Source organism: Oncorhynchus keta, chromosome 1 (genome assembly GCF_023373465.1).
Source record: "Oncorhynchus keta strain PuntledgeMale-10-30-2019 chromosome 1, Oket_V2, whole genome shotgun sequence".
In the NCBI taxonomy this organism is placed as follows: Eukaryota; Metazoa; Chordata; class Actinopteri; order Salmoniformes; family Salmonidae; genus Oncorhynchus; species Oncorhynchus keta.
The window spans coordinates 56,227,252-56,241,595 of NC_068421.1; the positions used below are offsets into that span (position 1 = coordinate 56,227,252).

The following is a 14,344-nucleotide window of genomic DNA, read 5'->3' on the forward strand; positions in this document are numbered from 1 at the left end:
CTTAGTGGGAATATCATTTGTTTTTCAACAGGACAATGACCCAGCACACCTCCAGGCTGTGTAAGGGCTATTTGAGCAAGAAGGAGAGTGATGGAGTGTTGCATATGATGACCTGGCCTCCGAAATAATCTGCCCTTAACCCAATTGAGATGGTTTGGGATGAGATGGACTGCAGAGTGAAGGAAAAGCAGCCAACAAAAGCTCAGCATATGTGGAAACTCCTTCAAGACTGTTGGAAAAGCATTCCAGGTGAAGCTAGTTGAGAGAATGCCAAGAATGTACAACACTGTCATGAAGACAAAGGATGGCTACTTTGAATAATCTCAAATAGAAACTACAGTATACTACGATTTATTTAACACTTTTTTGGTTCCATTTCTGTTATTTCCTAGTTGTGATGTCCTCACTATTATTCTACAATGTAGAAAATCATCAAAATAAAGAACAACCCTTGAATGAATAGGCGTGTCCAAACTTTTGACTGGTACTGTAGACAAAAGTCGAGTTAACATGTTCCCTTACAGGAATTGAACACCAAAAAAAAAAACTCTGCTCATGCCCATCCATCTACATCAATCGAGCGAAACATGCATGAAACTATTTCCAATAAAAGCTTTACAGAAGAGCCCAGAAGGAACTCAAAAGGGAACGGCATGGTTAATGTGCCCAAACACGCGTTTACAATTACAAGTGTACCAGAACATTTCACCATGTCAAATAGTTCTCTGCTGTTTTTCAGCCCAAAATCTAAAAGCAACAGATAAACCAGGATTCAACATTTGATCAAAATGAACTCGATGCATGTAGATGAGGGGGTATAGGCAACGAATATGTAACCAATTCGCATGAGGCCAAAAGGGTCTGGGTGTTGGACTTAATGGCTGAATTGTCATTCTTTGACTTTGAGACCATAGTACTCTACTTGGTACATGAAGTAGGTCAAGATTCTGAACAGTCCGCTGGCGGCGCACTCGTCTGCTGTTTCTTTGTGAGCTCACAGGAAGACACCAGGCTGTGACGTGAAGCCTCTCAACAACAGTAGCATGACAGAACATCAGGGATGATCTGTAACGCTCCTCATTCAAATCTTGCCTCCACATTTTTAAGAGCACGGGAACAACCAGATCTCACAGAGCAGATTAAACATGTTGAGTCAGAGATGGGGTATACTATTTTTACAGAGATTTTAAAAAATAAAATAAAAAACGCTTGTTCTCTGCATTGCATTGCTGTTCGGCAGATTGTGCAGGTATAGCATAGAGTGTTTCAAACAGGAGAAAGAAATGGGGATATAGTAAGAATATAAAAAGAGTTGGAACTTGGCATGTGAAAACTTCCACACCTTTAATAAAACATTCACGCTATATTCCCAACCAGTTATCATTTGACAACGTGAAGCATGAAAACAGAACCCCCTCAAAAAAAAAAAAAAAACATTTTGATTTATCCAGAAAAAGGCCAAAGGGGTATGTATTAAGAAACTACCTGGCCGGTGGAAACATCAGCCTACACCTCATACGCATTCACATTAAATTATGTACCAACCCCCACATAAGGAAATTACACCATGGTACAAAAATAACCCCTCGACCACAAACAAAGCATGAGTCTATGTCATCAAATCACATAGGCCTACAGTATGTGTATTCTCTGAAACAACGAGACTTACAGGTAGGAAAACAGTATTAAGAACAATCAGAAGCTAATGATTATAGCACTCACAATGACCTTGGTAGTTAAGTGGATGCTGTGTAGTCATTGTGTGTCAAGAACATTTTCAGGAAATGACACGAGATAAGAATGCTGTTCATTGACTACAGCTCAGCATTCAACACCTCCAAGCTCATCATTAAGCTTGAGGCCCTGGGTCTCAACCCCGCCCTGTGCAATTGGGTCCTGGACATTGACGGGACTCCCCCAGGTGGTGAAGGTAGGAAACAACACCTCCACTTCACCGATCCTCAACACTGGGGCCCCACAAGGGTACGTGCTCAGCCCCCTCTTGTACTCCCTGTTCACCCATGACTGCGTGGTCATGCACACCTCCAACTCAATCAGGTTTGCAGACGACACAACAGTAGTGGGCTTGATTACAAACAATGAGACAGCCTACAGGGGGGAGGTGAGAGCACTCAGAATGTGCTGTCAGGAAAACAACCTCTCACTCAATGTCAACAAAACAAAAGAGATGACTGTGGACTTCAGGAAACAGCAAAGGGAGCACCCCCTATCCACATCGACGAGACAGTAGTGGAGAAGGTGGAAAGTTATGTTCCCCTGCATACACATCACAGACAAACTGAACTGGTCCACCCACACAGACAGTGTGGTGAAGAAGGCACAACAGTGCCTCTTTAACATCAACTTGTCACCTAAAACCTTGACAAACTTTTACAGATGCACAATTGAGAGCATCCTGTCGGCTGTATTACCGCCTGGTACGGCAACTGCACAGCCCTCAAAAGCAAGGCTCTCCAGAAGGTGGTGCGGTCTGCACAACGCATCACCGGCGGCAAACTACCTGCCCTCCAGGACACCTACACCACCCGATGTCACAGGAAGGCCATAAAGATCAAGGACAACAACCACCCGAGCCACTGCCTGTTCATCCCACTACCATCCAGAAGGCGAGGTCAGTAGAGCTGCATCAAAGCTGGGACCGAGAGACAGAAAAACAGCTTCTATCTCAAGTCCATCAGACTGTTAAACAGCCATCGCTCATCCATATATTAATATGCACATATTCTTATTCCATCCCTTTAGATTGGTGTGTATTAGGTAGTTGTTGTGGAATTGTTAGATTACCTGTTAGATATTACTCAACTGACAGAACTAGAAGCACAAGCATTTCGCTACACTCGCATTAATATCTACTAACCATGTGTATGTGACCAATAAAATTTGATAAATGGCCCATAATTGAGCTCAATCAGTATTACTTTCTAATAGGCTTTTACCAGGATGTCTTCTTACTCCAGATCTCCCCTGTCAAACTAAGGTTGTTTTTACAAAGCAGCCCAATTCTGATCTTTTTTTCACGAATTGGTTTTTTGACCTATCAGATCAGCTCTGAAAAAATATGATGTGAAGAGATCCGATGTGATTGGTCAAAAGACCAATTCGTGGAACAAATGTCAGAATAGGGCTGTCTGTGTAAACACAGCTTAAGTTGACCATGGCGGTGGAAGTAAACCAGATCTTGCTGCAACCAGTAAGTAAACCAGACAGGTGCACTGGTTTATAGTTATTGTCTCTGGTACACAGTGGTCTGGCTCTACATCCAGGTGTTACGTAAAGCAGGGCTACTGGGCTTTAAAACATTAAGGATGAGACAGGAAGAACATGTTTTCCAGTAATTACATTTTCATTGGAGGGACGTGTTGTGAATGAGGACGAGGATGGCTGTGCACTCCTGCATAATGCGTTTTCTGTTAGCAACAAACAAGATGAGGAGCAGAGAGCCTTCTCGGCCCTCTCACTCAGCACGGAGATCACCCGAGGTAGTTACACAAACAAACCAGTATTCATTCACAAACCCCTTTGCATGCACACAAACTATTTATATTTTTGCATGAACATACAAAGGTGTACAACAGCAGAAAGCGAACTGTATGAGTATGATGCTAATATTCCTAGCGTATCTGTAATACTGGAAAACATTCCATAATCACATTATTAACGTTTGCTGCCTGCTGTCGTTACTTAGCATTTAAGGGCTGGCAGCAGTTAAATCCTACAAAATAGTTGATATTCAACAAGACAAATTGCTTTTGGGATTAAGCAGATGTATTACAATTAAATTCAAGACAGTTTTTTTGGCCAAAAAACCTTGGGCCTTTGTCTGACAAACTAAATACACTGTGCTGTAAAAACATTTGATTTCCCCCCCAAAAAGCCGTCACCCATTTTCTTGTCCCCTTTTCTTCCCACAACTTTAGCTGACTTGTTTTACTGATTCTACTTCAGCCTGTTGAGTTATGCTGCCACTACGACTTGGACAAACACATCATCGCTGCCTGGGAACACAAACAGGTCAGGATTGGAAAAATACTGGGTCTTGACGTAGGTTCTCGTGGGATACGGTAAACTCTTAGAGAGGCTCGTAATGACTGTGTGCAGTAAGTTGTGGACACTTGTCTGTTTGTGTACATCCAGGGTGGGGGGGGGGGGGTGGCAACAGTGGCAGGTCTACAGTGGGAGCAGAGGCCGGGATCTGTTTGGAGAAACTGGAGCCCTCTGCGACATGCCAAGAATGCTGGGCTTCCCCTGAAATATAAACCCTCCCTCTGCTCTGGCCCAGGCAGACAGCATCTCTACTGGAAAAACACTGCACAGAGACACAGCGTTAGGATGATACAGTGAGGGGAAAAGTATTTGATCCCGTGCTGATTTTGTACGTTTGCCCACTGACAAAGAAATGATCAGTCTATAATTTTAATGGTAGGTTTATTTCCCTCATTAAAATGCAAATCAATTCATAACATTTTTGACATGAGTTTTTCTGGATTTTTGTTGTTGTTATTCTGTCTCTCACTGTTCAAATAAACCACCATTAAAAGTATAGACTGATCATTTCTTTGTCAGTGGGCAAACGTACAAAATCAGCACGGGATCAAATACTTTTTTCCCTCACTATAACCTCTCTATGTGAACACTAGTGTAACCCGGAAAGAGGACCAGAGAGGCGAGCACAGGATAGACAGGGCTGGTGTCTTCACTTCCATGGGGTACAGACAAGGGACGACATACATGAGAGACGAGGGGACATGAGTGACACAAAAAACACTTTATACAGTATATACAAAACATCCACCAGAACCGATGTCTTTCCAGATGTCTTCAAGAACAGACTGCATGAGTACACAGTGACAAGATACAGTGTGGCATGAACTGCCATACAAAGCCTATACAAGTTGTGTTTATTTCACTGGAGACTTGCAGAATCCATTTTGTTTTTGCTGAGGAATGTGGTTTAGTGACACAGGAGTGAAAAGTGCTCTGTAGTGTAAAATGGTACTGAAACCAGCCAATTTACATTCATGCAAATGTATGGGTAATGGGTTTCTGCTAAGAGTAAAATAATGAGCAGTAAACAAAAAACATTAATCTAGTCTACACAACCTTCAGGAGAGTGAATATTGAGGAAAAACAGCTTCTCTTTAAAGCGTGTGCAAGATTGATGATATGCAAGTCCAGTTAAATTGGATCCTTTCTCAGTCTTCCTCTTTTCAAAGTCTTGCTGAGATGAATTTGCTCCGGATGTGGTGAAAAGTAGCAACATTTCCTGCTCTAGACAGACTCCCCTCTGACACTTGGGTGAATATGAGCAGAGAGATCCTGTGTACTTCTACTACTCATAAACTGCATAGAATGTTCTATGAAAAGTGCTGTATGTAATAGGTACAGCACACACTGCCCCATCCATCTCCATAGCATTTGTACTCAAAAAAGGTGGGATCAAAAGTGAGAGGGGTTAAACAGCAAAACAGGCCTAAGTCTACAATGCTAGAGATGCAAACACTCAAACTCACTCCATCTTCATTTCACATACACTTGCTCACACACATTCACACTACCTCTAAAATCCTAGACTTGTTTGTTTACAGCAGTAAGCAGCTGCTCCACAACCCCTTCCTGTGAGCATGGGCCACACACACACACACACACACACACACACACACACACACACACACACACACACACACACACACACACACACACACACACACACACACACACACACACACACACACACACACACACACACACCACACCACACAAACCTCCCTCCGGCCGTGACGTCCTGTTTTGATGCAGGACCCGGGTGGAAAACAGAGCTGCTGTCTAAACGGACCAGTGGTGTTTCTGTTAGTGGCTGTTAATGGGATGTCACAATCAGGCCAAGAACAAAGGCTGGGAATGACTGAGCCTGGAGCCCAGGCTCACTCCCACACAGCTCTGGAGCAGGTCCAATAACATGCTTTTCTTATACCCTTTACCCATCTGACCACTGATCAGCTGGGCAGTAAAGTAGAACAAATATTTTTCTGAAAATAGCATGAACATCTATGATAAGTCTCTTGAAACAAACATATTGCGTCACGTCTCTTAAGGGAGCACAGCTCACGTGTACGCATGGCTCTTTCCTTCGAGAATGGAGAGCGATTCTTCTTCTTCCTATACTAAAACGTTCAATCCGTTTAGTCTCCCCCTATAGTACAGTATACAGTGTCTTCAGAAAGTATTCATATACCCAATACTTTTTCCACATTTTGTTGTGTTACAGCCTGAATTCAAAACAGATTAAATCCATGTGTCAAGTTCTGACCTTAGTTCTTTTGTCATGTCTTTGTTTTAGTATGGTCAGGGAGTGAGTTGGGTGGGTTGTCTATGTTCGTTTTTCTATGTTGTGTTTTGAGTTTGGCCTGGTATGGTTCTCAATCAGAGGCAGGTGTCGTTAGTTGTCTCTGATTGAGAATCATACTTAGGTAGCCTTTTCCCTGTGTTTCGTGGGTGATTGTTTTCTGTTATGTGTCTGTCACCTTACGGAACTGTTTCGTTTCGTTCTCCTTTGTTATTTTGTTTAGTGTTCTCTGTTGAATAAATATAATGATGAATGAACACTTACCACGCTGCACTTTGGTCCTCACCTCATTCCAACGACGAGCGTTACACCATGTTTTTCCTCTCACCCATCTACACACAATACCCCATCATGACCAAGTGAAAACATGTTATTAGAAATGTGTTGAAAATGTATTGAAAACAGAAATCTAACTTACAAAAGTATTCTCACCCCTTTGCTATGACACTCCAAATTGAGCTCAGGTGCATCCAGTTTCCCTTGATCATCCTTGATGTCACAACAACTTGATTGGCCAATTCAATTATTTGGACATGATTTAGAAAGAAACAGAATTGTCTATATAAAAAGATCCCACAGTTGACAGTGCATGTCAGAGCAGAAACTATAACATGAAGTCTAAGGATCTGTCCGTAGAGCTCAAGGATAGAATTGTGATGAGGCATATCTCAGCGGAATGGTAGAAAACTTGAAATACTTTAGAAATTGTTTTCAAGAGGACATCGTTTTTTTAAATGGAAAAAATATGCAACTACCCAGACCCAGAGCTGGCCGTCCGACCAAAATGAGCAACCGGGCAAGAAAGACCTTGGCCAGGGAGGTAACCAAGAACCCAATGACCACTCTGACAGAACTACAGAGTCCCTAGGCTGAGATGAGAGAACCTGCCAGAAGGACAGCAGTCTCTACAGCACTTCACCAATCTGGGCTTCATGGGAGATGGAAGCCACTCCTGAGAAAAAAGGCACTTGACAGCACTACTGGAGTTTGCCAAAAGGCATGTGAAAGCAAGAGATTGTAAAGCAAGAGATTCTGATGAGACAACAATTGAACTTGTTGGCCTGAATGCAAAGCGCCATGTCTGGAGAAAACCAGGCACAGCTCATCACCCATCGAACACCATCCCTACCGTGAAGCATGGTGGTGGCAGCATCATGATATGGGGATGCTTTTTAGCGGCAGTACCCTGGGGACTGGTAACGATTGAGGGAACAATGAATGATGCAAATCCTTGATGAGAACCTGCTTCAGAGTGCAAATGACAGACTGGGGCGAAGATTTATGTTCCAACTGGACAATGATCCCAATCATACAGCCAAAGCGACGCTGGAATGGCTTCAGGACAAGAATGTGAAAGTGGCCCCAGCCAAAGTCCAGACTTCAAAATCACATATAAAATCTGTGGAAAGACAGGATGATTGCCAATCACAGCTGCTCCCCATCTAACGTAACATAGCTTAAGAAAATGGGTGAAAGAAGGATGGGTGAAAAATCACCAAATCCAGATGTGCAAAGTTGATACAAACATACCCAAGATGACTCAAAGCTGTAAACAACACCAAAATGTGCTTCTACAAAGTATTGACTCAGGGGTGTGAATACTTATGTAAATGAGCTATTTCTTCATTTAATTGTCAATACATTTCGCAAAAAATTCTAAAAACCCGTTTTCACTTTGTCATTATGGGGCATTGCGTATAGATGGGTGACAGAAAAAAAATCATTTTTTAAAATTTAAGCTGTAACAGAATGTGGAGTAAGTCAAGGGGTATGAATACTTTCTGAAGGCACTGTATATACTATACACGGCATTAGGTACGGTTGAGCCTCTCTCTGTTTTCATAGGGTGGCGCACAATTGGCCCATCGTCGTCCGGGTTAGGGGAGGGTTTGGCCGGGGTAGCGTCATTGTAAAATAAGAATTTGTTCTTAACCGAGTTGCCTAGTTAAATAAATAAATAAATAAATAATCAATTGTATGCCTTCCTCCAACCCAAGCCACAGATGGTGGGAGAGAAGGGGGAATGTGTGTGGTGGGGAATGGGATCCCATATTAGATAATCTCATTGGATGAACTTCACAGCATTGTGATCTGGGAGTCTGCTTGTCCTTAGGCAACATCCATCCATGCTTATGTCAGTTTGTCTCACACCTGTGTCCAGTTCTGTAGGTTAGGAGAATATTTTGGAAATGTTACACTAAACATAGTTGCCATGTTCTCAGAATATAAGATAATGTTTTACACATGTTTAATGGCAAAGTGGGTGGGTGTATAGTCGGACGGGGCTACAGTGTCTCCCGACCCCTGCTATCTCAGCCTCCAGTAATTATGCTGCAAATAGTTTGTGTCGGGGAGATAGGGTTAGTCTGTTATATCTGGAGTATTTCTCCTGTCTTATCTGGTGTCCTGTGTGAATTTAAGTATAGTCCCTCTAATATATTCTCTCTGAGGACCTGAGCCCTAGGACCATGCCTCAGGACTACCTGGCCTGATGACTCCTTGCTGTCCCCAGTCCAACTGGTCATGCTGCAGCTCCAGTTTCAACTGTTCTGCCTGCGGCTATTGAACCCTGACCTATTCACCGGACATGCTACCTTGTCCCGGACCTGCTGTTTTTGACTCTCTCCCTACCGCACCTGCTGTCTAACTCTGAATGATTGGCTATGAAAAGCCAACTGACATTTACTTCTGAGGTGCTGACCTGTTGTACCCTCTACAACCACTGTGATTATTATTATTTGAACGTTTGAACATCTTGGCTATGTACTATTATAATCTTCACCTGGCACAGCCGGAAGAGAACTGGCCACCCCTCAGAGCCTGGTTCCTCTCTAGGTTTCTTCCTAGGTTCCTGCTTTTCTAGGGAGTTTTTACTAGCCACTGTGCTTCTACATCTGCATTGCTTGCTGTTTGGGGTTTTAGGCTGGGTTTCTGTACAGCACTTTGTGACATTAGCTGATGTAAAAACATATTTAGAAATCCATTTGATTGATTGATAAATACATAATGGGAACGTTGCTGTAATATTTCTGTGTATCAGTTGTCAGGATGTCTTTTGATGGTCCCAAAGAAACGTACTCCCCAAAAAATGTCAAATGTTATTACACATCACGCATTGTTACTGTTGCTAAGCCAATCAAGGTCCTGATTGGTGAATCACTGATCCATTCATAGCTCTGTCTGTTGGCAAGTTTATGGATACTCTCAAACATATACAGTGCTTTTAACATACATGATTACATTGTGCATTTTCATAATCAGTAGACTTCAGTAGACTACAGTATGTTCTCTGAAATCTACTGATTACAATGATATAGAATATGATATTATATCCTGTGTCACTTTTAAGAACTGTGATAGGAAACCTGCCCTGTACACGTCACTCTATGCAAAATCCCATAGGAATTGTTATGACTGTCCTGTGAGAATCACAATGAGTCAGATCAGCTTGGCAATGGCCAATAATAACCAGACTTTCTCTCACCCGCAGAGGGGAGGAGGGAACTGGTGTGGAGGTTGACACCTCCACATCCAGTCGTAAATTAAGCAGGCGAGGACTCTCTCCCCTCCAGTATTGGTGAAAGTAATGTGCCTTTGTTTCACAGACTTGTTATCGCCAAAACTAACATCCAAAAAGTGAATACCGGAAACAATATTTCTAACGTAACTATGTGGGGAATGGTCAGTGGGGGAACTATGAAAAACAAATGTAATATGGGTTTTCATTTTGTGTTGTCATTAAAACCTGTATAACGAAAATACTGTAACTTGAAAAGTATATCCCTTTATCTGTCAAGCTATCATCCAATATGTTGTGCATATAATATGAACATGAAAGTATTTTTTGTTAAGATAGGAATGTGATTTTAGCTTTCTAATTATATCTTTTTTTGATAATACTTTGCACAGTAACTAGCCCAACCCCGAGTGAGGTCAGAGAGCTTGTCAGCATGACGGAACGCCCTTTTGACCAAGAGTGCATAAAAGGCTTGGAAGAGAAACCAACTGTTAAACCAGAAAACATGAGGCGTTAGCTACATGTTTGTAATGGTTGAAATTTTGAACCTCAACATGAGTTGAAGAAATAAACTAATCTTCTTTTAGACCAGAGAGCCAAAGTGCAGCAGCTCATGTCCATAGTGGTCTGAATCCTAAACTCTGAATAATCAACATGAGGAGGAAGAGGCAACAAACTCCCCTCTCAGACAACAACCCGTACAGCTGATTAGCTGTCCTGGGTAAAATATCTCAAACTTTTCAAACCGTCCCATCCTACTACGATTCTCATATCACCGTACGCTACTCTCATCACCCCACTGGAACCATCGGCACGGCCGGCTGATCGTCAAATTAGCAGCTTTAGGAGCAAATGGAGGAGTGAACTCTGTAGTTCTGTTCAGGACTACATGACGGACAAGGACAGCCATACGTAAATACATTCATGATGACTTATTTCAAACATGTGGCAGTTTGTCTGCAAAGTACATGATTAATGGGAGAATAGTTATAGAATGTATCGACGATATGGGTCGTTCTCTCTATTTATGTTGTTGGGTAAAATGCCATATTGTGTAAGTCCGCTAGGGACCTTTGTCTCATGTAGTAAGTGTGTGTGTGTATTATTTAGATAGCTAGTAAATAAATGATTAAACCAATTTGTGTAGTACTGAATAATGAACAAGGCTGGGGTTTTTGTAGATCCAAGAAGGTTATGACTGTTCAGAATGATGATATTATTGATCAAATAGATATACCTTAGAGTTTCATTCGGGAAATGGTAACTCTTTAACCTCTTACCTCCACCCGACACGCAGGCGTCCCATCTAGACATCTGGAAATGCAAATGCACTACGCTAAATACTAATAGCACTCGTTAAAACTCAAACGTTCATTAAAACACACATGCAGGGTACTGAATTAAAGCTACACTCGTTGTGAATCCAGCCAACAAGTCAGAGTTTTAAAATGCTTTTCGGCGAAAGCATGAGAAGCTATTATCTGATAGCATGCAACACCCCTAAAGACCCGCAGGGGACGTAAACAAATAATTAGCATAGTCGGCGCTACACAAAATGCAGAAATAAAATATAAAACATTCATTACCTTTGACCATCTTCTTCGTTGGCACTCCTAGATGTCCCATAAACATCACTATTGGGTCTTTTTTTCAATTAAATCGGTCCATATATAGCCTAGATATCGATCTATGAAGACTGTGTGATCAAGGAAAAAAACAGTGTTTTTTTAATAACGCAACGTCATTTTTTTTCATTAAAAAAGTTGACGATAAACTTTCACAAAACACTTCGAAATACTTTTGTAATGCAACTTTAGGTATTAGTAAACGTTAAGAATCGATCAAATTGATCACAAGGCGATGTATATTCTATAGCTGTACGTCTTGAAATAATGTCCGGATAAAACTCAACCAAAATATCCGGTCGGAGACCGGAAGAAATGGGCTGTCTCTTGTCCGTTTGACCAAGAAACAAATCCTAGGCAAATGACAAGACTGTTGACATCGTGTGGAAGCTGTAGGTATTGCAACCTCGGCTCCAGGTAATGTGGTTTCTATTCAACAATACATTCAAGTGGCGCATTGATATATTTTCCAGTTTTCAGTGATCAGATTTTCCTGCGCTTTTCGATGAAACGCATGTTCTGTTATAGTCACAGCCGTGATTTAACCAGTTCTAGAAACGTCTGAGTGTTTTCTATCCACACATACTAATCATATGCATATACTATATTCCTGGCATGAGTAGCAGGGCGCTGAAATGTTGCGCGATTTTTAACAGAATGTTAGAAAAAGTAGGGGGTAGGATCAACAGGTTAAACAACTTCTTCCGTGGTGCCCCAAATCCTAATGAGTTCATTGTTACATAATTATAATGTAATTGGGTAACAATTAAACAAACAGTTAGTGGATTCAATAAATAAGTCATCAGTTTAATGAAAGGAAAGTCACAACAGAATGGAGGTAATACATTTAAGCAAAATCCCTTGTTGAGACCACAGAAAATTTACAAAAAGCTTGGATGTCTCAAAGATGTCCAGCTATAATGCCATTGCAGATTTAACCTATTACACTCTAGGGCAGCAGTTTTCCAAAATGGCCACCAACCAGCTCCATGGGGTCAAATAGGACAGGTTAACATGGCAGTATTTCAATTCATAATTGCTATGTAATGCCCAATGATGGCTTAAAATGTTTGAGTTGGTGTTGCGAACACAATAAAATGTCTGACCCTCAGTGTTCACTGACCCTCAGTGTTCACTGAAATAGCACTATTTCAGGTTTTGTTCAGCGCTAAATATTATACAAGTCTGCCAATTTTCACACTTCTATACCAAATCGAACAATATGGTATTTTTTGGGAGCTTATCTACTGAACTAAGTAGTTGAAACGTATTCAGAAAATCTACCCCAGAGCTCCTTGACGGATGACGATGACATTGATGTAATGGAAAGACAAATAAAACTATTTTCTGTTCGCTAAGTACCTGTTAAAACATTTTCTGTTTGTCCCCTGAATATTACAGAGTATGTTTATCTAGTGCAAGTTTTCCCTTCAAACACACAGCTTTGTGGCAGAGCTAATTACAGTAGGATTAATGTGAGCAGACAAATCCCTTAGGGAGGAAAGTAATTAAGCAGAGGACTGTGGACAGTGGACACACACAGGGCAACTGGATGCTTCCTAGAGCCATAAACTTGGCTCTTATGTCTCCGCAATTAGTTTTATTTGACACCTGAAAGGAGAGGGCATCAGAGTAAAGGAGAGGAAGAACGGCAACTGTCCTTCAGTGGAGAGAGAGAGAGGCAGCACTGATGAGCACAGCAGCACAGTGCTTCCTGTTGTTGCAGGCTAAAAACACAGTGACCTTCAGAATGTCATAACATATACACACACTTCCACACTCACAATTTTCCTTTTGGTGCACGCGTCCGTCCCCTTCTCTGATTCCCCTACCTACAACCTCTCCCCTCCCCTCCCACAGGACTCTTGACCCTCCTCCTCAGACTCAACACATCTCGCTCTCTCTCAACTCCCCTCTTGTAACTTCCTCCCCCTTTCAAATTTGGACAGCCCTTGACAGCAGGGCTCTGAGCAGATCTCCTCTCTGCCAGCTCCTGTCACTGTCACTTCAGTGGGAATGTGTGGCAAGGGAACACTCGGAACGCAAAAAGTGCCATCTCCTTTCAGATTTTAGAGTGCCCCACTTTAAACAGGCTGGCCACGACTGGCCACAAGACCATATCGACCAGTCTTGCCTCTCTGCCAACCAAAGCCATACGTTTCAATAGAAAGTTCTGGTCTGCTCTCTCATCTAAGTACTGTGATGTTGTTTCTCCCAGTATAAGATATAGATTTTTGTGATGTGAAATGGTTTGTACAATAATTTGTGGCAGTGATTTCTTCAGTAACACACTGATGTTTTCCAACGCCAAGAGTCCACACATCATGTGTGCACATGTGTGCTTGGTTTCACTATCCTTGTGGTGACCAAAGTCCTCACAAGGATAGTAAAAACAAGGACAATTGTACTACTTTATTTATTAGAATCTTTAGGGGTGTTAATAATTTTGCCCCCTACCTTTGAGAAAAAAAGTATTACTTGTTAAACAAAATCTCTTTATCTGACCAATTGTATTAGGATAAAATATAATTTCCCAATTTTTTGAAGCATACAATATAGCTCACTATTTAAATTATTTACTTTATACAGTCACTATTTCTCGTGTTTCTCAAGGGTGTCAATCATTTCAGACCACACTATACATAATGTCTTTGTGTTGTGTGGGTACATATTTTAACCGGTCCCCAAAATAATAAAGGGTATTTTAGGATTAGTTAGGGGTTAGGTTTATGGGTTAGGGTTACACTTGGGGATTTTGAATGGGAATCAATTATTTGGTTCCAACAAGGATAATAAAACAAAAAGGTATGCGTGTGTGTGTTCATTGTGTGTTGAATA

The 14,344-nt window shown here is 41.6% G+C and overlaps 1 pseudogene; it reads right to left on the reverse strand.

The window, feature by feature from the left end:
- LOC118398767 (xyloside xylosyltransferase 1-like) overlaps positions 1-14,344 on the reverse strand; it is a 55,292-nt pseudogene that overhangs the window by 12,672 nt on the left and 28,276 nt on the right.